Raw genomic sequence first — 24,477 nt, 5'->3', positions numbered from 1 at the left:
CTGGATGAGGGCCCGGCCTCCTACGCCGGTCGCGTGCGGGCTGTTTGACTTCACTTCACCGCGCTGGTCAGCGCCGGTCGGGGGAATCTGGGAGCATAGACGCTGGAGCATAGTGCAGTACAACAATGGCGTTTGCTGCAGCACTGCCCTCTGCTAGCAAGGCAGCCCAACAGTCCGTCCAAACATCAGCCTGAAAATTAAAAGTTGCCGGGCGAGGCAATTGTTGGGATGCAGGATATCTGTAACATTTTCTCTCACTGTTGACACTGAAGTGTATTCGGCGAGTACAGTTGTAATACCATCATGGCCACCTGTGCCACTGCAGAATCGCGCAGGATTGATATGCCTCAGGATGCTTTCTGGCAAATAGAGTGTTGCCACCTGTCCAGGTTTGGGCGGCAGGAATTTATTTGTGTCGAGATCGGGTGGAATTAAGTTGAACTTGATTACAGTTTACGTACTGCACAGTTTTGAGAGGCCTTGTCTGACCGTGATATGCGTCCCGGTTTGGTTGATGGTGGGGGGAAAGGTGTCCGATGTGAATTTAGATTTTGATTTGAGGACGGCCGGGCTAATGCGGCGATTTCTCATCAATGGAGACAAAACTGCGCGGACATTTCACATTCATTTTCCGCTGTTAGAATTAGTTGGCTTTGTGTTTTAACGGTGTTCTTGTAGCGCAGTGTTCGTCACTAATCTTCAGAGGGGGGGGGGGGCACTATCGCCGATAAGACATCATCAGTGTAAGGGGGCTCTTCACAGAATTTTGAGACTTTATATAACCAAACGAATATTTTTCGATTTAAAGCTTTCGTGACTGCAGGGATTCATCTTCTTGGTTCTTTCGGTAAAGTCACGTAGAAGGGCAGTAATAAAATAATAAAAATAAAACATAATAAAATTATTCTCACGACGTCCTGAGGACGGCTGCTTGCGTTGTGGCCGAAACGTCGTGAGAATTATTTTATGTTTTATTTTTATTATTTTATTACTTCCCTTCTACGTGACTTTACCGAAAGAACCAAGAAGACAAACGAATATTATCAGTGGACTCACAGGTTTCCGACGCAAACACATCTGCCCATGAGGACATTTTTTTGCCAACAGCCAGAGGCAGCTCATTTAGGAGAGTCAAAATAGGAAATGCTTCCAAATGTGATCTAATAATATAAATACATATTGCTTTTTAAATTGAAAGATTTACTTTAGATCAGTGTTCTTCACTAATTTTCAGAGAGGCGGCCACTTTCGCCGATAAGACATCATCGGTGTGAGGAGGACCGCCGCACATTTGAAACCGTTGGTGGTTTGACAGCAACACGATGATGATGATGGGGGGTGGTTTCACTCTTTGTGTACTATCGGGGGCTGCACTAAAGGCCACCAGGGACCGCACAGTGCAATGAAGGACGCTGATGTCGCACATCCACTGGTGCTGTGTGGACTGGTGGGATTTCGTTGGCACATCATCAGCCACGGAGAGGGACGTCTCAAAAACACGTGGGTGCGCGCACGCGCGCGTGCAGTCTTCTCCGCAGTGACGTCGTTCATTCAGTGCGGCTGCGATCCCTGTGGCGTTAAATAGGACGGCACCAGCTGAAGAAGAATTGGGCACAGCAGAGAGGGCTTGGCAGCCCAGACGACAGCAGCAGTTGGTAGAAATCTCTGTTTCCACTGCAATGGGCGCGAGCGGAATGTTGTAAATATAAATTCATGTGAAAGCTGCGTGGAGCTGTGTCAACGTGTCTGGTGGGAGGTTGCTTCGACTCAAGCCGCACGACTGTAAACCAATTAAAACATTGTTTGTTTCTGCTTTTAATGGCTCATACACGAGAGAGGGGACACCGTTTGGGTAAATGATGATGGGTTGTTTACCCCTGGTCTCCCGCGACGCGTTCGCCCACTAATGAGAACATCGTAAATTGGCAGCTCAGGCATCAGGCGCCCTCCAAGCTGAGGGCATCGTTTGGACCGTGGGGAGGAGAGCCTCTGCCAGGTTGGAGCCTCCTTGGAGCTGTAGAAGCCACACACAAAAAAAAACGCCCCCAAAACACTTTGCAAAGTACCGCAAATGCACTCCTTAAGGAATTTTGAAACATGGCATTTATACACAGATATTTACACTTACATCAGAGTAAGGTATACTGCCAATCGCATGCAAACATTGGCAATCACACATTATGTCATTAAACCAATCTAGTGCGTCAGAAAATTGGTTTACAGTAAATCGTCGTTTCATTGATATTTTGACGGTTTACAATATACACGTGTCCACGGACCTTTGTTAAAGATTGCCTCTATGGCTCTTACGTACATATATAAAAGTGTTATAGGGCAAGGCTCCTTTACAACGGTGTTGTGTGTGTGTGTGTGCGTCTCGATGAGCAACGCCACTCTTTGTTAACGGTGAGCGCGGCTAAACAAGTGTGGTGCCGTATTTCCGAACGCTCCATCTAAGAGACGATACATTCCGGCTTTGTGCGAATATCCTGAACCCGCAATGGCTATGACACTGGATCACGCCGGACGACACAATTGTCCCGAGTACCCCCCCCCCCCCCTTCCTCAAAATGTTGTGGCTATGATTATTATTACCACCATCGTCTTCGCGACATGTTTCATCCATGAAAAATATATTTCGATCGAGGCAATGTCCGAAAGAAACATTTTCAAAATCATGCACTTTTGTAAGATATTAAAACGTTGGGTACGACCCGAGGCTTGGACAAAGTTTCTGACTTGGCAACGGTGATGGGATGGGGAGGGGGATGGAAAGGAATCAGGGGGGCCCAGCCAACATTATTTTATTATGATGTAGCGTTGCCCCCACATGTCTCTCTCTCTCAACAGAGAACTGAACAGGAACCAGAGGCGGATCGAGAATCTTCCCAAGGCAAAGGGGGAGGGAGTGGAGCAGAAAAATTCGAAGCTTCGTAGAGGCCCCAATAAGTAAATGAATGAAACATTATACGTATTTTATCAGTGATCCCATCCGCTCCATCGCCGTCTTCTTCTTTCCCCCCCCCCTCCCACCGTGGACCCGCTCGTGACAGCGGCGTTTGAGCTGTTCGCATGCGGCTCAGCGTCAATGCTGGGACGCGCACGGCATCTGCGGTGCCAAAGAAACGCGCACCTTGCACGCCGCACCTACAAGCAAACAAATGAGCCACAACACAGAGTGGAGAACGTTTCAATGTTAACGCCAATGTGCGTATGTCGAACTTCTTTCGCGCCGTACCTAGCCAACCGTGCTAATCGGAGGTGCGGGATAATGACCTGTATGTATGTATGTACGTCCAACTTAAATTTCGATTTAAAGCTTTCGTGACTGCAGGGAGTCATCTCATTCAGACTCTGTCAACTCGACAGACCTGCTCTCCACCTGAGGACGGCTGCTTGCGTTGTGGCCGAAACGTCGTGAGAATTATTTTATTATGTTTTATTTTTTATTATTTTAATATTTCCATTCTACGTGAATTTACCGAAAGAACCAAGAAGATACGTCCAACTTCTTTCGCACCGTACGTAGCCAAACGTGCTAATCGGGGGTGCGGGAGAGGAGGGGTCAGGACAACGACGCTGAAACACGCACACAAAAACTGCACCGAAACACACGCGAATGTATGTGTGTGCGTGATTGGTGAATGTGAAAATTCGGACCGTGGAAGTAGCCGGAGTGACGTCTGCAGAAGATCAGAGAGGCCTGAGAGTTTTCCGCGCTCGTACAAACCGCGCTATGAACTTCGCCGGATCGCGGCCAAAAAAAACCGGAGCGAAAGTCGCCGCATTTTCGCGCTGGTCGCCCAACAACAAAATAAAAAACACAAAAAAGATCGAACGCCAAGCAAACGATGCACAGATGTTGGCCACGAACGCCGGGCACGACGCATCAATGAGGACTGACAACCAAGCAAGAGCTTAGGGCCCTCCCCAAGTATCTCAAGGGGGGGCCCCCGGGTTCAGGACGTTTGTACGTATGCACGCACGTGTGTGCTGAACTTCTTTCGCACCGTACGTAGCCAATCGTGCTAATCGGAGGCGCGCGGGAAGGACATCAAACTAAACACAAAAAACAGGTTCTGAAAATAAATACATAAAAACTCGTGACAAAACCTATTGATGCATCAAATGCTAGCTCGAATTTAAAACCGCATGAACATGACAAGCAAACTCACGTGACCCCCCTCCTCCCAATTCATCTCCACTTTCTATCTTGTCTGCATTGAACAATAAGAATGTTTAGCTTCATATAGCGTCGTCGTCGAACATGCAATTTGCATCTCTCTCACAATTGCTGAGAAACCGCACAGACCAAGCCAGGGCACGCAGCCAGGCCAGCAGTTGTTGCTCCAAACGATCAGCATCGATGAGGATCAGAACATCTCTCCTGTCGTGTCTCACCACATCTCTACTTTTGTCGACATAAGGGTGATCATCTTCTTGGTTCTTTCGGTAAAGTCACGTAGAAGGGAAGTAATAAAATAATCAAACAAATATACGCTCCAAGCTTGGTGGTGTTTCATTCTTCACCTGAGGACGGCTGCTTGCGTTGTGGCCGAAACGTCGTGAGAATTATTTTATTATGTTTTATTTTTATTATTTTATAATTTCCATTCTACGTGACTTTACCGAAAGAACCAAGAAGATGAATCCCACATCTCTTCTCTCGTCTCACTAGCGCTTCGTAGATTGAAAGGGGGCCTTCTAAGAGAACGTCTGCTCAGGGGGCGAGCTTCAACGCTCATTGGATTCCTGCACGAGGAGGAATCCGAAGCGCTGTGAAGCTCTTTGTCACAGATGTCCAGTAATGGGCGGGTCGGCATGCTCTCGACTGCAACCGCAGACAATCTGGATCCCATGGAAGAGAAGTGGACTTTGAAATCCAGGCTTATTGTGACAAGCATCACGCACTGACCGTGCGAGCTGCTTTTACACTTGCGCTATACGAACGCACAAACCTTTATGAATAAATGGTCAAGCCCCATTTAGGCTCTTACGCGAGCCAAGAAACGCATATTCCGTTTTACAAATTGCACATTAATGCCAGACAGTGTCTGTAAAAGAACGGCTCATAGTAACTCTGTCAAATATTATGATTATTATTACAAGTTTCTTCATCCAAGAATGTGCTTGGACTAATCAGAGCAGTTTACGAGAGCGTGGGGGATCAATACACTGTGGTTACACTCAACATGCAGGTTGCCGATCTCACAAATCATAATTACTGTGATGGTTTTATTAACATTTTTCTTTTTTGCCTAAAGCCACGTGACCATCCGGCCGTTGGTTGTGTGAGAATTTGTCTTTGACCTAACGCTTAGCCGGAACGAAAAGAATTGGCGAGGTGAACACTTTGTACGCGTGCAGGGTGGCGGAGGGTCTTGACGACACAGAAATTTGGCTAAATTATACTGGTAGGAACCTCCTGGTTCCACCAGCCCACAGGGGATTATTGTGTCCGTCCGTCCGTCGTGCATCCAAAAATGGGAGGGGTGGGGCTGGGTGGAGAGGGGAGGGTGGGGAGGGGCTGGGTGGGGAGGGTGGGGAGGGGCCGGGTGGGGAGGGGCTGGGTGAGGAGTGTGGGGAGGGGCTGGTTGGGGATAGTGGGGAGATGCTGGGTGGGGAGGATGGGGCTGGGTGGGGGGTGGGAGGGGTGGGGCTGGGTGGGGAGGGGCTGGGTGGGGAGGATGGGGCTGGGTGGGGGGTGGGAGGGGTGGGGCTGGGTGGGGAGGGTCTGGTCACCCCGTGGTGCCCTTATAAAACTCAACGTTTAACCTACTCACGCCGGCTTGTGCCCGCCCTCACAGTCGGACATATTTGCGGAATACACCACGCCGCCGTTGACCCTGGCCATTGACCGAGCAACCCAACGTTCCTACCAGCTCCCTCCGCAGGAATGTGTTTGACGCGGCCCAACCCGCAGAGTCACCGATGAGTCGCTGTGAGTTTCAGAGTTGTCCACGTGTCACTGTGGCCGGACCAATCCTCCACACCGCCTCCACGGGCTCGTTGAATTTTTGCCATTCAGCATCTCGCGATTTGATCGTAAAAATATTTTGTTGTTAACATCGCTGTGAATGGTAGCGCCTCTGGTCGCTGCAGGGGTGGTGTGAATCCATTAAATGCAAAATGGGACCTTTTTGCCAGTATCAAAGTATGAAAAAATAAGAATAGGTTTTACCTTTTCCGGCAATAAAACAGCAGGTGTTCAGATGTTCAAAACACCAAATAGAAACCTGACACTTAGGCCCTAAAGAAGGCTGTCTCTGGTGTAGGCCAATCAGTTTCAAAGACAAAGTATATATAATCAGAGCATGTTTGTTTGCATGTTCCCCACAAGTAGTGTGTGTGTGGTTAATGTCGACTCGACTCCTTGCAAGAGGTTTCTATTTGGTGTTTGAACATCCTAACACCTGCTTTATTGCCAGAAAGGATAAAACCTATTCTTATTTTTTCCATTACACGTACAACGGATGTAAGCATCGATTGCGATCTGGTACATATGCAAAACCCTGCCTTGTTAAAATGTTTCATAATAGAGGTTTCGATTTAATAAAAAACCAAACAAGAAAGAGCAGCTCTGACAACCAAAACAGGAGCTGCGATCTCCATGAAACTAAAAACGGCTTCCCACTGCCAGAGTTTCAAATCAAGCGTATGGATGGAAACAAGGCCTTGTTCATTATTATTATTAAAATCGGTTTCGTTTGGGTCAGAAAAGTGCTGGCATAGTGCACGCTCCCACCACCCGCCACAGACACGCAGACAAAGTTTGCCGCGTGAGCAAATTACCAACTTTCACGACAACCAAACGCAACGCTGTGGCCCACCCGCTCCGACAGTTAACGCGCTGGACTCGACAGTCGTAGCAAACGTGGGCGCAAGTTCCTGTAACCCTCTGCCTCTGTCCATCGAACGGGCGTAAAAGAAGGGGGGGGGGGCAGAGCGCAATGAGCCGGTCGGCCAAAGTCGGCGTGCGGTGGAGGCTAAATTGTGGTGTGAACCCCGTGGCACCTCTTCCATGACGTCCGGCCAGTGTGGGAGAGGCAGAGGTCGCAAACGGGTTTTGATTCCTTACCCGTACCCGGCCGCACCAGGGTCGCAAATGGGTACCCGTACCCGGCCGGGTACAGGTACCCGTTCCCTACCCGTACCCTACCCGAAATGAGTGACAAACGGTTACTCACCAGTGACTCACGGCCTACCCGTACCCGTACCCGGCCGCACCAGGGTCGCAAACGGCTACCCGTACCCGGCCGTACCCGGCAGTGGAGTGAGCAAGCACTTGCCTGGCTGCATTCATCGACAGAGATGGATGGCAGAATTCACCAAACAGCTGTAGCAAGGCTTTAAAATAAAATATTTATATAAAATAACGCACAGAATAAGAAGAGTAGCGATAACCACAGGGTGACTGAGAAATCCCGATACCCTTACACCTCAACGATTACGTTAATAACGATTTAATAGTTTTGGGTAAATGAATTATATTATTATACCCTGCCAACCCTGTGCGGACACCACATAGTACAGTCTTGTCGATGTATAATATATAGGCAAATATATGTAACGCGTATACATGTATCTTTCTCAATGTTTAAACATGATTATGTCGTAAGGCCAATTGTTAATATGATTTCCTGTGACGGTTCAACATCGTCCATGGACCTTGGACAATGTTGCACGTGGCATGGACCGACTTGACAGTAACACTGTACGTTTCTGGTTTTACTTTTTTTTATTCTGGAAAGAAACGCTTCGAGTGGTAAATTAAAAACAGTCTTCGCTCGCTCGCGCGCGTGTGTGTGGATTTAATTATTTTTAAACGTGGTGCCATATTTTAACAACAAAACAAACGATGTGCCAAAGAAACTTCTCGAATTTTGCGTCGAGTGTTCGGGAGTTTTACAACTGGCTGTCGGCTGATGACGCTACTTGCAATTACTGGCGAAACGTCGTACTCAGATTGTAAATGTTGTGGCTTGGCTCTCCAACACACCGGTTAGTGCTGTACTAGTGACGAATTGGCACGTTCTGTTTTTATTTGACACACATTACTAATTGGCTGTGTCGGGTGGTGGCGGGGTTAACGACACATTTATATATTTACGCGATCTAACCCCCCAAAAAACCTATTATGGAAGTAAAATAAAAATAAAATATGACATCTTCTTGGTTCTTTCGGTAAAGTCACGTAGAAGGGAAATAATAAAATAATAAAAATAAAACATAAAATACAAAAAATGTTAAATTTGTATTATTTTATTATTTCCCTTCTACGTGACTTTACCGAAAAAACCTAAGAATATGAATCCTTGCAGTCACGAAAGCTTCAAATCTAAAACTCTATTATGGAGTTTTACATTAACGAGCAATTTTTCACTTTCGTGACAATTATTATTATTGTATGTCAGCTCCCGGTAGCTAGCGGTGAACCCAAGTGCAAAAAAGGAATAAACACGCGCGGCCGATACAACCGCCCAACAAGACGCCTGTGCATTTGTTTCGACTAAATGACGCAGTGGGGGCCGCGGGCCGAGTGGACCCTTTGCAGTGACCCCACGACTCTTCGTCAAAGGTCGATCATCTCAGCAGATCCACCCCGAGATGCCGCCACCGTTTAGACACAAGGGGAAGTTGCACTCCGATCCACGTGGCCGGACCGATGCTTGCGATCGGTAGCAAACGATACTGCCTAATTGCGCACACACCTGGGCTCTATCTAGGCCTAGGCAAGGTAATGTAATTTACCCTTTTACCGGGTAAAAGGGTAAAGGGTAAAGGTGTCGACATGCCAAGGGGTAAGGTGAAGGGTAGGGTAAAGGTAGGCTCGTTACTTTTTACCTTTTACCTTACCTGCTAAAGGGTAAAAGGTAGGGTAGAGTGATTGTATTGTGGTAAGGTAAAAGGTAGGGTAAAGGTAGGTTCGTTTTTTTTACACTTTTACCTTACCTTGCCGAGGCCTAGCTCTATCGTAAGGCAAGTTGAACAATCGGCATTGCAGTGCAGGCTGGACTGGTGTACACGAGTCGCCGGCCACGAAAACATGGTGTAAAATAGGGACGCAGCCACACTTTGGATGGAGGAGTCCCACCAGGGAATGAGTCCCGTTGGTTATTGGTTAGATTACCGATGTACACTCACCCGATATTCGCTAATACTACCGCCAATTACTGCCCGCTGCTTGGGCGGTCGTCGACGCGATCGGAGTTCACGTCGCCTGGCTCAAGGAGGAGGAGGCGGCGCACGCGTGGTCCAAAAAAAAAAACGGTGGTCGAGATTCGTCCGAAATGTTACGTCTCTTGGCTGTGTCCTACAGAACGTGCTGCCCGTGTCCGTACCCCCACAACAACAACAACCGCCATTCGCCACTAAGTGGTGGTGACGTCACCACGACGCTTGTGCCAGGCCATGTGCACCTTGAGGTCACGTGAAGTGTCGAACGCCCGCTGGCAGGAGGTCACGGGGCAGACCCAGGTGCCACGGGTCGACTGACTGAGATGACCGAGATGACTGGCTGATGCACCACCTGTGCCCCCTACTGTGCCAACCCCCACCCACCCACCACGACACGCACAATGGCTCTAGCCCTGATGCGAAGGCGTCCGTCCATGGACACTCACATTACACAGGGGGACTGATGAATTCAAAAAGAAAGACTGCATTCCATTGCCAGGCCATAAATATTACGAAGCCAAAATGGAGAATGATAAAAAAAAGCAATTCTGTTTTATCCACTTTAATATACTGCACTTAAGCGTAACCGACGAGAAAAATAAACACGAAGAAAACTTCACCACGGTTCGAGGATAAACATAAATTATTTCATTGAAAAAAAAACGAATTGGTATCGTCACACTTAACCGTCCATGCGTACCTAGGAAACACGTGTAAAATACTTGCAAGATAAGGCAGCATTCACTGAACAGTACGACAACTTTGCATTTTCTGCAGAACACTTTCTTCTTCTTCGTTTGGAGAAACAAAACAAAACAAAATAAAAACTCCCCCTGGAACTGGCCACGGGGCGTCTCTCAGACAAGCGACCGCTTCTGAGGATTCTCATTGCATGTGTTCATGGGGTTGGGGGGAGAAATAAAGAAATCCAAGCGGTGTTACCCCCCCCCCCCCCATTACTCTTTCTTTGATTTTGAACATTCCACGGTTTACACGAGAGCAGTGCATGCTGAGAGAAATCATCTCGTGGTTATTTTACCCAGTGAGCAGTCCGACAGGGTTTCATGAACGCCTCGCGAACGACTTGCCATGCGGTGGGTTGACAACGACGCCCTTGGATAGTGCGGTAAACACTTCGGGGCGACAGCAAGTGTCTCGGGAAGACAACGGTTCCTTTTGCGAGCGGACGGATGGCGTTATCGTCGTGCTTGTCGAGAGAAGCCGCCGAGAGAGACGCCGTGGGGTGGAGCAGATCTCTGTGGGCTGATGGGTTTTTCCGCATCCTCCGATGTGAGCACGGTTGGCTACGTAACGTGCGAAAGAAGTTCAATACACACACATTTGTACTGGCAGGCGCGTAATAGGCTATTGTAGAGGCCTGGCGATAAGCAAATGGCACCCAAAGACACACTGTTTGCAGTGAGCTATGGCCGAAAAAGCAAATTGCAAAACACAGCATGAGGAAGAATGTAGTCTAGCTTCGGCGTTTCGTGTCTGCTATGTTTAGACTTGGCACCTCGGAGCTAAAATATCCAAGACGTATCATGGGAAGAAAGGGATAGCTATTCGTGAATATATATCGTCTTTGTTTTGCCATGGTGTATTGTAGAGTGACGTCCCGGGAAGACTTACAGATGTTCCCAGGGCAACAGCTGCCTCAACAAGAGGAACAATCCTTGGAAAACCGGGACGGGTGGCAACGTAAGCATCACCTTCGCTACCTTCCCCCTCTGCACATTGAATGAACGAGCGAGAGCTGTCGATATGCACGGCCGTTCACAGTCCGCGTCGTCGTAAACCCATTCAGCAACCGCCGCATGACCTGGAATGCCGTCCCTCGGACCCTCGCTATCACACGTGACAGAGATCATCGCATTGGCACGATTATAGCCAGCTTCCTTTACCCGGTTCTACATCGCACCGCATTTCCCCCTGGAATCGCTCGCTAACTCTGCTGCACCGTTCTTGCATAAGGCGACGGCTGCCTCCTGCGAAACAACCACGGCTGGAATGCATTTTTTCTTTGCCGCCCGCATTTCCGACCGCTTCATCAGATAGCCTAGATGTCGTCGGATTAAATCGGTTCATTACATTCTTCATTACCCACGTGCACGAATGCAAACCGCTCGCTCCGAAACTGCCCCGTTGCAACTCCCCCCCCCACCGCATCGCAATAACTGTGCCCTAAGTTCAAACCCGTCGTGATATTAACACGAACCCGTGAACTTTCGCGTCACTTTTCCCATCGAGCCGGCCTGCATTTTCCCCGACATCGCCGTCGCGATTTGCCCGAGTCAGTTCGACGGCGCTGCGACGGCGTTTTTTGTTTTTCCTGCCACGCCTGCGACTCCGTAAATAAACCGTGGAATGGTCAAGCCTCGACAAAGACGCGACAGCCTCGCGGGTGTCAAAGGGGGCCAGGGACACGGGGGTCACGGGGGTCACGGGTCGGGTGCCGCGGTGGAGCCGGGGACGGCCGGGCTGCATCCCAGCACGTCGGCCGGCGAGGCGAGCGGGCGGAACGCGAACATGGCCGGGTCTCGCGGGCAGCTGAGTCCTCCACCAACGCTCTGCAATGACACGGCGACACGCAACGCTGACACGGCAACACAGCTTGCTGATTTTTGTTGTGCCCGAGTACCGAGATGTTGGTCAATGTTAAACACTCAAGATCACCGGATGTTCGTGAAAAAGAGCTTCACTGCTCACCGGATTCTTCCAGTGGAAATAAAAAAATACTTTTCAAGTGGGAGACGGCGAGAGAAGAAGTGTGGCATGGGAATGCAACTTTGCGGCACGCAATCATCTTTTATTTTGTTTGTATCAAACTAAACTCAAACTATGTACGTCTGCGAAACAAGGCCTCCTTCACAGGAACAACCTCTCTGCCAGCCTCCAATATTCACGATGGACCGCCTACAATCCATTCTGGGCTTGCCGAGGTTGGATTGTGTAAGGAGCTCAGAGATACTCGGATACGCCTGGGAAATGTTCTATCATGCAAGCCACCGGCATGCCCTAGCAACTCCTGTTTGGCTGGGTAGAAGGAGAGTGAATGGGTGCGGTATACCCAAAAGGAGCGATGGGCTAACGTGCACCAAGACGACTGAGTGAACTTGTTGACATTTGATATCAATGGTATCAGCGATCCACCTCTGTGGAGGACGCTTACGAAGGATGCCACTGGATAAGCGAGAGAGTGGCAGATGTCCTCCAGCCACAACAGTTCTACGCGAACCTCAGATCTGGGGAAGGTCACTCTGAGGAGTAACAAAAAAACAACAATTTATTTAATTGAGCCGACAAAATCCCGTGAAACTCTTTGGCGAAACTATTGGATTCTGAGCGAGGATCTCGGCATTGCCAGCGTACTGATCGGATGGAAACGGTGATCCCTTGAGCCACGTAGCCGCCACGCAATATCAGTGCCAAGCAACGACGAACAACAGCGGGCAACGCCAAGAGCCGGCGTCAAGGTTCGTTTCCCAAACGGAAGGAAGGACGTGGAACGGCGCATCTGCTGCCCGAATACGCCATTCCCTTCACCCATTGTGAGTCCTGTTGTACGATCAGATGGCGGACCATTGATATACGATATCCTTTTGCGCTGTGTGGCTGGGCTTGAGAAACACTCAAGGAATAATCCATAGCTACGTAGTTACTCCTTGGGTCGATGGGCAAGTCAATGATTAATGGCTGATGCCACAATTCCTCAAAACCTGACATTTTCGGCAAAGCCATATGTGACTGCAGTGTGCCTCCATCTGCATAACGACTCCCGTTTACCGTCCGCACAGAGCTGATAGCTCTTGACGCAGCGGCACTCCACTTATCCAGGGGCGCTGAAACGCACACCTCCAATTAACTGCATCGACAATTGATCAGTGGAAAATGACGTTATCCACCGGGCGCAATTTATTCGCGTCGCTGTACAACGTTGCGTATCCCAATCGCCGGAAGGTCGAGGAAAAGACGGAGACGTGAAAGGGTCGAATAACGGGCACATATTCTGGTGTAGAAATTACTACATCAGGTGGGTTGGGTAAGTCGCTAGTAACATCTTTGCGTTTTCATGGACGAAGAGTAAGACTCGTGTCAAACAGCCCGGGTCGAACGTCCTCGGTGCATCGCTGCAAGAGCTGCTCACTGTTTTTGGATTTGTGTCTTCCTCTGGCAGGAAAGAAAAAGTTGATTCTATCAGATAAAAATATATTTGTATTTTTTTTCTCGGTCCAGTCTTACTGAAAAATTATACTCGTGAGTCTGGAACGCGACGGGACTGTCCTCTGCGCGAGCGTCACCGAGCCAGCAGATCCGAGGCAAAGGAGCAGCGCTGTAACAGCTTGCTCACGCCGCCGTTGGCAAAAGGGGCCCTTCCACTAGAGGACGCTACAAGGAGCTCCTTTAGAACGGCGTTTTGGCCTCCTCTTCCACACTGGCCAGACGTCTTGGAAGAGGTGGGAGAATACCCACACTTTACCCCACCACACTCTACCCCACCACACTTTACCCCACCACACTTTACCCCACCACACTTTACCCCACCACACTTTACCCCACCACACTTTACCCCACCACACTTTACCCCACCACACTTTACCCCACCACACGCGACCTCCGATTTGCACGGTTGGCTACGTAGGGTGCGAAAGAAGTTCAACATTCGTACATACACACGAACTGCCAATCGACAAATTGCGGTGTGCTCAATTATACACCGCTTGATGGACAGAGGCCGGGGTAGGAGGGAATTTACGAAACTTCCCTGTCGTTTTAACTGCCGCGCCGGGTAAATGAACCGGCAGATTTCGCCACGGTGGTGAGATGTTAACTCCCTCGCCTGGTGTGCAGGAGGTCGTGGGTTCGATCCCAACCCTGACGCCTGTATAGTTCGAGATTGCGTGTCTCTCTCCCCATGGTCGCGTGAATTTTTCTCCGAGTCCTCCGGTTTCCCCCTCAACATTTAGAATCAAAATCACGCGTTTAGAGAGTATTTGACCGTTATACATTTCCACACGGTAAGCCGCTTCGTTGCTCTATCATTTGTGGCCAGGTTCGTTTCTGAGAAAGAGCTGTAAAATCAAATTTAGCACGGCAAGCCCAGTGCGTGCTCACCACTCCACCACCGTGGCAGCATCTCACAGACGAGAGCGAGCCGAGGCTTAATACACCCTCTCAAGAGGCCTCGCGTGTCCATGATGTCCTTGCAGGCCGAGACGTGGTCTTCAACTTCTGTCCGAAGAGGAGGCGGCAACACCCCTTCCCCGCGACCACTGAGCCGCGGCCGAAGGCGAGCGCAAGTAATGAGCCACAGGAACCTTCAGCCGTTTCCTTCGAGAGGCAAATCAGCGCTAATCACGTCGCGCACCGAGAGCTCCGAGCGCGGCTTTAACCGAGACGCCACCGCCGTCGTCTCCGTCTTAGCCGCCAAGCGTTAATGAGCGGGGCTCTGCGGAACCGGCAGCAGCGAGTGGGCGTTTGGACGCTCGCTCGAAGCGACAACAGACGCAGGCAGCAGCAGTCAATCTCAATCCCGGCCTCCTTCGCCGATGCACGTTCGGCATCGGCGGGTCAACACGCGCGGCGCACGCGCTGTGCAGCGAAGGGCACGCGGCCGGGTGAGCCCTTGCCTTGCCAGCTTAGACATTCTCTCCACCGAGATGATGAGCTGGCTGCGGTCTGCCGGTCAACTGCTTTTATTGTGATTTAGTTTGTTATCCTTTGGCCCGCACCTCCGACCAGCGCGGTCGGCTACGTAAGGTGCGAAATAAGTTCGACGTAACGTACGCGCATGACGGTTCGCGTTCCGCAGCCATCCGACAATTCTTTGGCGATGGTCACTCAAATGTTCCGCGACACTGCGAGATCATTTTTTTCAGTTTTTATCGCGATTGTGCCTACAACAGAATCGTGACTCTAGACCCAAGTTCGCGATGGGATTCCTCGCGCAGCAGCAGCGCAAGCCTCCGTGTTTGAGAATGGCCCACGGAAGCGGATTTCGCAGAGCCGCCCGCGTGATCCCTTCATGTGTCCTGTTCTAAAGGTTATTGTTGAAGAGTAAACCAACCATAAAGAGTTCTGTGACCAAAAAATAAGTACCGAATAACCATGCGATAAACTTGTTTTCCAGGGCTTACATATCTGTCAACCCCTTATCAGTGCTGCCTACCTTATTACAGACCAATTCAGACCTTATTGGTCACCCCGTGCCCTTATAAATCTCAACGTCCATCCAAAAAGTTTCAAGTTTCATTTATTAGGTATAGCCCTGTGAGCCACGCGGCTCTTAAGTCGAAGTCCCGTCACACGGGAGAAACACAAACAGACAAAATTGCCAGGATTGAAACGGCTGTACGCCGTGTGGACTTGAAAACTCAGTTTCCCTGTACAAGAATACGGGGTAAACGGTACGCGTTGACAGCTCTGGGCTTATACATTTTGTTCCCCACCCCCTAGTGTGGGAAATCAGGCATAAAACGTGGCCTACTGCAGGGATTTCAAAAGCTCCTTTGCGACGGCGTCTTTCGAGGCAGCTGACACAAGGCGACACAAAATGCTAGCGCCGTCAAAGAGTTCCCAACGGAATCACTTCCTCTCGTTGGCAGGATGCCGATAATACAGCTCGAATATAATTGGGATGGGGAAGGAATAAAACAACATTGAAAGGTTAGGTCCTAATTGCAGCCGCATGAAACTGCGTGCCTGAACGTAGGAGATGAAATCAAATAGATACAGGACTACTAAGCACAAAAACATGATGGCTTACTGCCATGGTCACTGATCATTAGACTGGTAGCGATTCTTCCCCTTCGCACTTTGATGAATCATCACGACTTAGGGTCGCCGTCTGATTCGAGGACCAATCCTTTGTTACGTCGTGAATGTACAGCAGTGGCCTCTCTTGGCAAGCAGGGGTCACGAGACCCTGTCACGTCAGAGGGATCATCATCGTGAACGGTCGTGATCCATCCACTGCTGGATGACGGCCTTCTTAAGCTATCGCCGCCACCGCTCGCGGTTGTGCGATGCCAAACATCCATCGAGCAATCGCAACAGGGAGCCGACGGCATCGCTGCGTATTGACAGTGGACGTAGTCGGATGTGCACGGTGCATCAAATAAATATTTTAAAAGAATCGATTATCACGCGCGCGATTATACACGAGTATCGTCAGCGTAAGAATCTATTCTCATAAACGACTCCAGTCTAAATACATATTCTGACACAACGACACCGCTGCAGACTTCTACACATCTCTGAGACACGGCGATAGCCTCGCACTATAAGAGTGGCCGCAATTACTAAAAGGCGCTCATCAATTGTTTTGATTTGACGTGACCAGGGTGATGTGGGAGATACACGGGGCTTGGCAGCAGCACCACGACATCACGTAGGTGAAGTTGTCCGAACGCAAGGGCGCTCTTCCAAAGGCCAACGGGTGAGATGTTATTTGCGTGGCCAGGGGGCGCGTGCCGCTTCCGAACATCGACGGAGCGTAACCACCACGCCACGGCCGCCGCCGTGAGAGTGCGGGGAGCCGGGTGAGAGACCGCGGCTTGGACATCGTCCCCGGCTGTGAAGTCCGCCGGGGCGTGCCGGGTCGACTAGTTGCCCTGCAGTACCAGAGGTCGCAACCGGGTACCCGATACCCGTACCCTACCCGATACCCGGCTACCCGTACCCGGCCGGGTACGGGTACCCGTTTGTGACCCTGGTGCGGCCGGGTATGGGTACGGGTAGGCCGTGAGTCACTGGTGAGTCACCGTTTGTCACTCATTTCCCAACGTCTTGTCTCTTCTCACAATTCAAGTTCCTAGAATCAACCCACCCGCGCCTGCAACATGGCTTCATCCCAGAGGTCGAAATCGGGTACCCGTACCCTACCCGATACCCGGCCGGGTACGGGTAGCCGGGTATCGGGTAGGGTACGGGTACCCGTTTGCGACCCTGGTGCGGCCGGGTACGGGCACGGGTAAGGAATCAAAACCCGTTTGCGACCTCTGCCCTGCACGTGCAGGAGGAGGAGGCTGCCACGTGACTCTCTGGCTACGTGGGCTGACGCCCGCTCGCAAATATAACATCGACATACTCGGTGCGTTAAATAAGTACATTATTTTTTAAAACATTGTGTATCTGGTGCTCTAACTGTGTAAAGGTCACAGGCAAACACGTTCGCTCAATAAATAGTATGCACAGGAGGTATGAACTGCAGGTGCGCACAGGCAGATTTAGTATTTTTTTCTATTCAACACGTGTGCAGCTGCCCCTGTAGATTTGCCGTGCGGAGCGGTTTGAGCGGAGACGAGCGGGGGACTGATGACGCGGCTGGAGCTCGGTCCGATCCAAGCTGGCAGACCAACATCGCACGTCAAGTTGTCCCGGCAAACTGCGTTTACTACGGCCAGGGCTTGGATGTCACTTGATATTTCACAGAATGCTCATGCAGCTGACACGGAGTAGTGAGGCTTGGCGAAAGGCACTACGACTAGAATACAAGGCCAACCTGTCCATACTACTCCGATATTATTATACTCCATAGTTCTATAATCCTATGAACATCTTTATATGATTGTGACAAGACGAAGCAAGGTGGCTGTGGCATGCCAACATCATGTTATGGAAGAGCGTTTGGGAGTTGGTTCTGGCTTAACTTAGTGCTGATTACGACATACAATCTGTGAAGATACTGTACCAAGCATGCAAAGATTTGTCGACTAAAATCTATTACTACGCATGTGATTCAGCCGTCGCACGCATTGCATCATGTCTATCAGCCGATTATTGATGATTTGCGTTAATTTATGTCAATGATATATTTTGCGCTAATCGAGTGAGCGAGGCTACAGTTAAGACAAAACGAGACACCCAACAAGTGAGAAAGCAACAGCAAGATTTTAAATGTACATTTTTCTTCGCTTGAATTGTGACCCAGTTTGAAATCAGTTTTTTCACCCATTCACATTTGAGATACAAATCAATTTGTAAGCAAGCATTGAAAGATATTTGCTTTCATCTCTATGTGTACAATTTGGAGCTCAAATATCAATATTTTTCCTGGATTTCAATCATTTGGAAGAAAAGAATAATTGTGGATATACGAGAGACTCGTGATAGGCTACTCTCATTGTCACATGATTACTCCCACGATAGAAAATCCTCCGGAAAGTATCGCTTGTTCCAATGAATCTGTTTTGTTCTGTGGATATTCTTCACCCAACTCTCACAATGCAGCTGAGCCACGTCGCCATCCAGTCTGCGGTGAAAGTCTGCAGCTCTCGCGTAACTTGCACCTCCATGTACACGCTGCGTTGCTGCACTAAGAGGGAAACAGACTTCCAGCCTCAAAACGAAGATTGCTTTGTATTTTTGGGTGTTCTCACACCTGCGCATGATTCTATTCGGGTCTCCCCTCTAGCCAAACCCAGCAGTAGTTTCTTGTGTTTTCCAAACATGAAGAATAATGTGTCGGTGCACGGTAGGGATGTGTTCCCAGGTTTATTAATCCCAAAAATTTGAAGATGGGGCCTGGCTGTGAAATTTCAGATCATGCAAAAATGTGCCATCGCGGGAAATGACTAAACTTCAGTCAGATCACTTCTGTGCTCATCCCACCAAGAGGGCAATCGTGTGACGCCAGTTTCTGCGTGCATTAATACAATGTCAAAATATTTAGATGAAAATTACTGTTTTAGTGATGCGATTGTAGCAAAAAAAGATGCGATTCCAGTGGGGGGGGGGGGGGTGACACGTGCCCCCAGATCATTGGGGTTTATTAGTAATAAATCGGCATTTTGCGACCCCCACTGCCACTGTGTAGCGTATTATTATGTGCCAGAAATTCTATGAGATGATAGGACAATAGTCTGAGTCCATAATTGGCGATAAGTAACGGCAAAGCAGTTATAAGTGACTCACAGAATTGTGCGCAGTTGCTTACACAGTACACGACTTCCCTGAAGGCAAACACCTTCAGCGAGCGCGATGCCGATCACACATGGTTCGAATTCGACCCTCGATCGATGGCTGCGCCATCGCCGCACACGCGTCGCATAAAAAGCAAGGGACAAGTCCTTACTTTCTAACAACTCCTCTATCATTTTTCATTGCTGGAGGGGTTTCCCCCCCCCCACCTGAAATTCCTGGCTCCGCCATTGATCATGATGGTGACATTCGGTGCATAAGCAGTGCGAAATATTCAAAGTCAGTCAATTAAAATCCGAAAATACAAAATTCTAAATTAATCGGAAATTTGGCCTTAAAGAGTCTGAACATGCGATATTCCAGATAATTAAATCTGACACTCACCACGGGCGCATAGTGCCCAGCGTGCATCCCCTTAGAGGCACAAGCATCGCAAACGCTCACTCACTGCCCCCCCCCCCCAGCACGACCGTCGTTTGTGTAAAGACGTACGGCGTATGTTGCTTGCATCGCGCCGTAGTTCTGGGGATTTAGTGAAACCGCGGTGCGATGCTGAATGTGTACGGCACGAGCTTGTAGGGACGCGTACCACTTCAGGAAGCATGCCGTAATTCAAGATTTTCCCATTTCGTTTTCCTCAATAATTCAAACGCCAATGCAACGTCTGATTTAACTGCATACAAACCCAATGTCTCTCGCTGGCGAAAGAAAGCTGCACCTCCTCCTTAATCATTATTGAATTTATCTCATGCATTATCAAAGTGCAGTGCTGAGCGTTGCTTTTTTTATTATTCGTACAGTCCGTTAACATTTATTAACGTTAGATCATCTACAGAGACGAAGAGTGGCTTGTGCTGGGGCAGGCCAGATAGTCGTGTTGTCACGATGCATCGATTTACATGCTGAATATCGATGCTTTAGCTTACGATATACGCACCGAATCGCGGGTGTTAGAATCGGCAAAAAAACTTACAAACAATAGCAGAAAAACAGGTGTTACGATGTTAAATCACCAAACTGAAACCTTTAACAATGAATCATGTCTGCATTAACCACAATGCTTGTGGTCAGAATGCAAACAAAAATACATACCCTGATAATAGATGCACTGTCCTTGAAACTGATTGGTCTAACACCGTTTGAGACGAGGCTCAAAAGAAAGCTGTCTCTGGTGTGGACCAATCAGTTTCAAGGACAATGCATATATTATCAGAGTATGTTTTTTGTTTCCAGTCTGACCACAAGCATTGTGGTTAATGTAGACATGATTCCTTGTAAAAGGTTTCAGTTTGGTGTTTTAACATCTTAACACAGCTGTTTTGTTGTCAGAAAAAGAGGGGTAAACCCTATTATCATATTTTGGTACTGGCAAAGGAGGTCCCGTGATGAAATAGCAGCAAGGTAGCACAGTCGCGACTGGGAATCATGATGACAGGCCATCGAATCGCTGTGGATGTGAATCACTCCATTGTAGGAGTTGACGTCAATTGGCAGGACCAAAAGACTTGAAAATTACAAAAAGTCACGTTTGTGAATAAACTGCCCAGAATAGAATAAATATATAACGTGTATAATCAGCGGCGAGTCGGGGAATGGCCCGTAATCTTACAAGAAGAATGGCCAATCCTCCATTCGGGAGGATGGTAATTGCCTCAAATGTGACCTATCATATTTAAATGTCGCTAATTATATATATCTTTGCCCCTCAAGGCAGCATTATTGTGCGCCGCTGCCAACGCAGTACTGTACCGCACAAATGTGTTTTTGTTTCTTTTAAACAAAAATCACAACATCTGCCGTACAGTGGCCTTTGCATCTGAGCATCGGCAGACGGACCGTCGTGGGTCATCTCAAAGTCTCGTATGCCAAGATCCGTGATAAACCCCGTGATTGAGGACGACGGATAGATGAAAACTGTCTTCAACGTGAATTATTATTCTGCTCTTCCTCCAGTCTTGCGGGATAAATGACGCATCGTGAGAGTCTCCCAGCAAAGTTCGCAACAACAACAACAACAACGAGGAATAATTAGCGCAGCTCAGGATTGTGAATAAATTATTATCGCTTATATGTAATGGTACTGTCAGCGTAAGTTATCTACAATTCACATAAATTACCCAGAAACGCTGCCAAGTTATGTAGCTCGCGAGCCCCCTATTTATGGCGTTTTAAGATAGTTTTTTCCCCCCTTCAAGTTAGAGTGATTTCCTTCTCAAATGACCACCGAGGCAGAGCTCAGCGTCGCCTTTACAGCTCTGAGCCAGTGCTCGAAATTCCACATTCCTATGACGGGGAGGGTACTGATTATGCATCGTGCGTAACAACAATATGACATCTTCTTGGTTCTTTCGGTAAAGTCACGTAGAAGGGAAATTTTAAAGTAATAAAAATAAAACAGAATAAAATACAAAAAAATGTACAAATGTTATTATTTTATTATTTCCCTACTACGTGACTTTACCGAAAGAACCAAGAAGATGAATCCCTGCAGTCAGGAAAGCTTTAAATCGAAACAATATGACATTTTCAATTAAGCATCGCCGAGTGCCAAAACTCTTTCAGGAGGGTACTGCGTTGGGATATTTCCTATTAAATAATTTACGAGCGTTCGGCACGCGGGAGGAAACCGGAGATTCCAGATAAACCCCATCTTATCTCCTGGGCACCTCGCGACCCAAACCTACAACACCTGGCAAGCCCCAGTCGAGCAGGGATAGTGATAGTGATAAGGGTTGGGGTAGTTATAGGGATTTGTGTTGGGGCAGGCCTGGTTGTAGCTGGGGGGCGAGAGAAGAGGGAGTAGCAGCAGGATGGGTGAGGGGGAAGAGATGGGTTTTGAGGGAGGAATGGAAGCAGGTTATTAATGCAGGCAAGATGATTGTTGTTGCACTGCGCGGATCGGTGGTTTCAGTCAAAAGGCAGCTCGGCAAAGTTTCGCTCCTTGGGAGTTTATTTTACTTTCCAAAGTCCACGACTCAACGAGGCCAAACTTCTCCTCTACGAGGCGGAGACGAAAAACTTCCCTTACCCAATTTGTTTCATGCTGACAGCTGGGAAACGTCTTTCTCTAATTCGGATGTTATGTCTTCTTGGTATAGCACGCTCGCTATATGCTACACAGTAACTTTTAATTCCAGCCATTCTCAATCCATCAAAGGATGAAGACTTCCCCAAGTCATAGGGGTCTTGTTTTTTTTACCAGTGTGGGTTGCTAAAACAGAAGCAGTGGGGGAGGACCGGTCCTGTTATGACTCGTGGCTGATGTGAGCGGCCACGGCTTGGGAATCGAACTCGGTTCGCCGGGTTCACAGAGCAGCTCAGGAGCTGTTGCGCCACTGGTTTAGATTTTTTTTAAATAAAATTATGAATTCCAGATGGTTCCGTTTAAATTCGAAATAAGTAATTCGAATCGAAAGCAACGAGGCAAAATATTTAAATGTGCGCACAAAAAATAGAGAATTAACTGGTGAACCGCTGTGGATTGCCGCGGCAGATGACGATGTTGGGCACCCGTTAGGGGCGGCACGGCGCGCGAGGTGCGAGCGGGGCCAAAGCTGATGGCACAGCAGCTCGGAATCATTTAAAGGGCCGTGTCGACCGAGCGGGACCCGCCCTCACCCCCACCCAATCCCGCTCGAGGGATGAGCTCAGTTACCGCATTGCCATTCACGTTATCCGCGACCGGCAATTGACCCCCGGGTTTGACAGCACAGCCGATGAACCGCTGGGTTACCGCGCCCCACGGCCCCGCGCTGAAAGCAAATACACAACTACCCCCCGTAGGGCCGTACAAGGCTGCTGGGGCAAGTGGTGTTAGCGAGCACCTCCGATTAGCGCGGTTGGCTATGTACGGTGCGAAATAAGTCCAACATACATACACATATGAAGGCGTGCGCACACAAACACACACCCCTTGGTAGCGCAGCGCGCGCGCACTCACGCACTCACCTGCTGCATCTTTTCAAAGTTGAGGCTGGGCCTGCGGGCCGGGTCGGCCAGCGTGGCGTGAGGTCTGCGCACCACGACCACCGCACCGCCGTCTGCGCCACCGGCATCGCCGCCGCCGCGCGCCTCCGGCCGGAGGAACGCGGCGAGCGGCGGGTCGGGGGCCGTCGCCAACGTCCGCGCCGCAGCCGCCGCTGCCGCCGCCCGGCAAGGGTGCTGCTGCCGCAGCGGCTGGAAGGCGGCGGGCACGCCGCGGTGCGGGTCCCAGCCGGCCCACGCCCTGGCGGGTCGCCCGCCGGCCTGGGGCCACGTGTGGTAGCAGCGAGGAGCCCTCCTCTCCTGCCAGCCGCATGCCGCCGGCACCGCCGGCACCGCCCGGTCCTCCAGCAGCCCCAGCCGGTTCTGGCACTCGGCGCTCGGCTGCAGCAGCTGCGGGGGCGGCGGTGGGTTGGTTGAGATGTTAACTACCTCGTCTGGTGTACAGGAGGTCGTGGGTTCGTTACCGACCCGGACGCCTGCTGCTGTATATTTGGAGTTTGCATGTCTCTCTCATCATCATCACGGTGGCTAGGAGATGTTAACTACCTCGCCTGGTATACAGGAGGTCGTGGGTTCGATACCGACCCTGATGCCTGCTGCTGTATATTTCGAGTTTGCATGTCTCTCTCATCATCATCACGGTGGCTAGGAGATGTTAACTACCTCGCCTGGTATACAGGGGGTCGTGGGTTCGTTACTGACCCGGACGCCTGCTGTATATTTGGAGTTTGCGTGTCTCTCTTTCTCCGTAGTCGCGTGGATTTTTCTCTGGGTCCTTCGGTTTTTCTTTCCACATTTAGAATCGTGCGTTGGGGGTATTCGGCTGCTATGAATTTCCACGTGATGAGCCTCTTCGTTGAACTATCAATTGTGGCCAGGTCGCTTCTGAAAAAGAGCTGTATAGCTCAAGTGGGCCTTACAATGGTGAAATAAAAAATTTTTTCAAATAGATTATAGTTTGCTTCCGGCACGTCTGGTTGGCGGGGAAGAGTAGGCCAAAATCCCTCGAGAGCCCCGTTCCTCGTGTGGAGCGTGCTCCCGTAGTGGAGCGAGCATCGCCGATCAACACGGTTGGCTACGTACGGTGCGAAAGAAGTTTAGCGTACGTACAAGCGCTTGCAGGACCGTGAGGTTTGCCCTCGTGATTGGTGGACCGTTTATAGTCGACACTCAGCTCGTTTGCTTCAAGGTGGGACGCAGCCCACAAAGACAACCGGCTGTTTTATTTCAGCATGTTTTTTTATGAATTCAAAAGAAAGGTTTAAAGCTTCAAGTTATTAGCTCCGTCTGTCTAGAGTCTAGACGGACGGAGTGGCCAAGGAAATTCCCGTCAAGATGAAGCGATCCGGGAATGAAACCTGAAGTGAAAAGCCGTGTTCTTATCGGGGAATTATA

General features: G+C 49.5%; 1 long non-coding RNA gene across 1 annotated transcript; it reads right to left on the bottom strand.

Moving 5' to 3' along the window:
* Window positions 1-9,723: 9,723 nt before the first annotated feature.
* On the bottom strand, window positions 9,724-23,189 carry LOC144729601 (uncharacterized). Its single transcript, XR_013587733.1, has 2 exons — window positions 23,047-23,189; window positions 9,724-11,747 (listed from the first exon to the last, which is right to left on the bottom strand). It is a non-coding gene; the product is annotated as an uncharacterized LOC144729601 (long non-coding RNA).
* Window positions 23,190-24,477: the final 1,288 nt, after the last annotated feature.

Source organism: Lampetra planeri, chromosome 33 (assembly GCF_965212315.1).
Source record: "Lampetra planeri chromosome 33, kcLamPlan1.2.h2, whole genome shotgun sequence".
NCBI lineage: Eukaryota > Metazoa > Chordata > Hyperoartia > Petromyzontiformes > Petromyzontidae > Lampetra > Lampetra planeri.
This window is presented reverse-complemented; position numbering and strand designations above follow the sequence as displayed.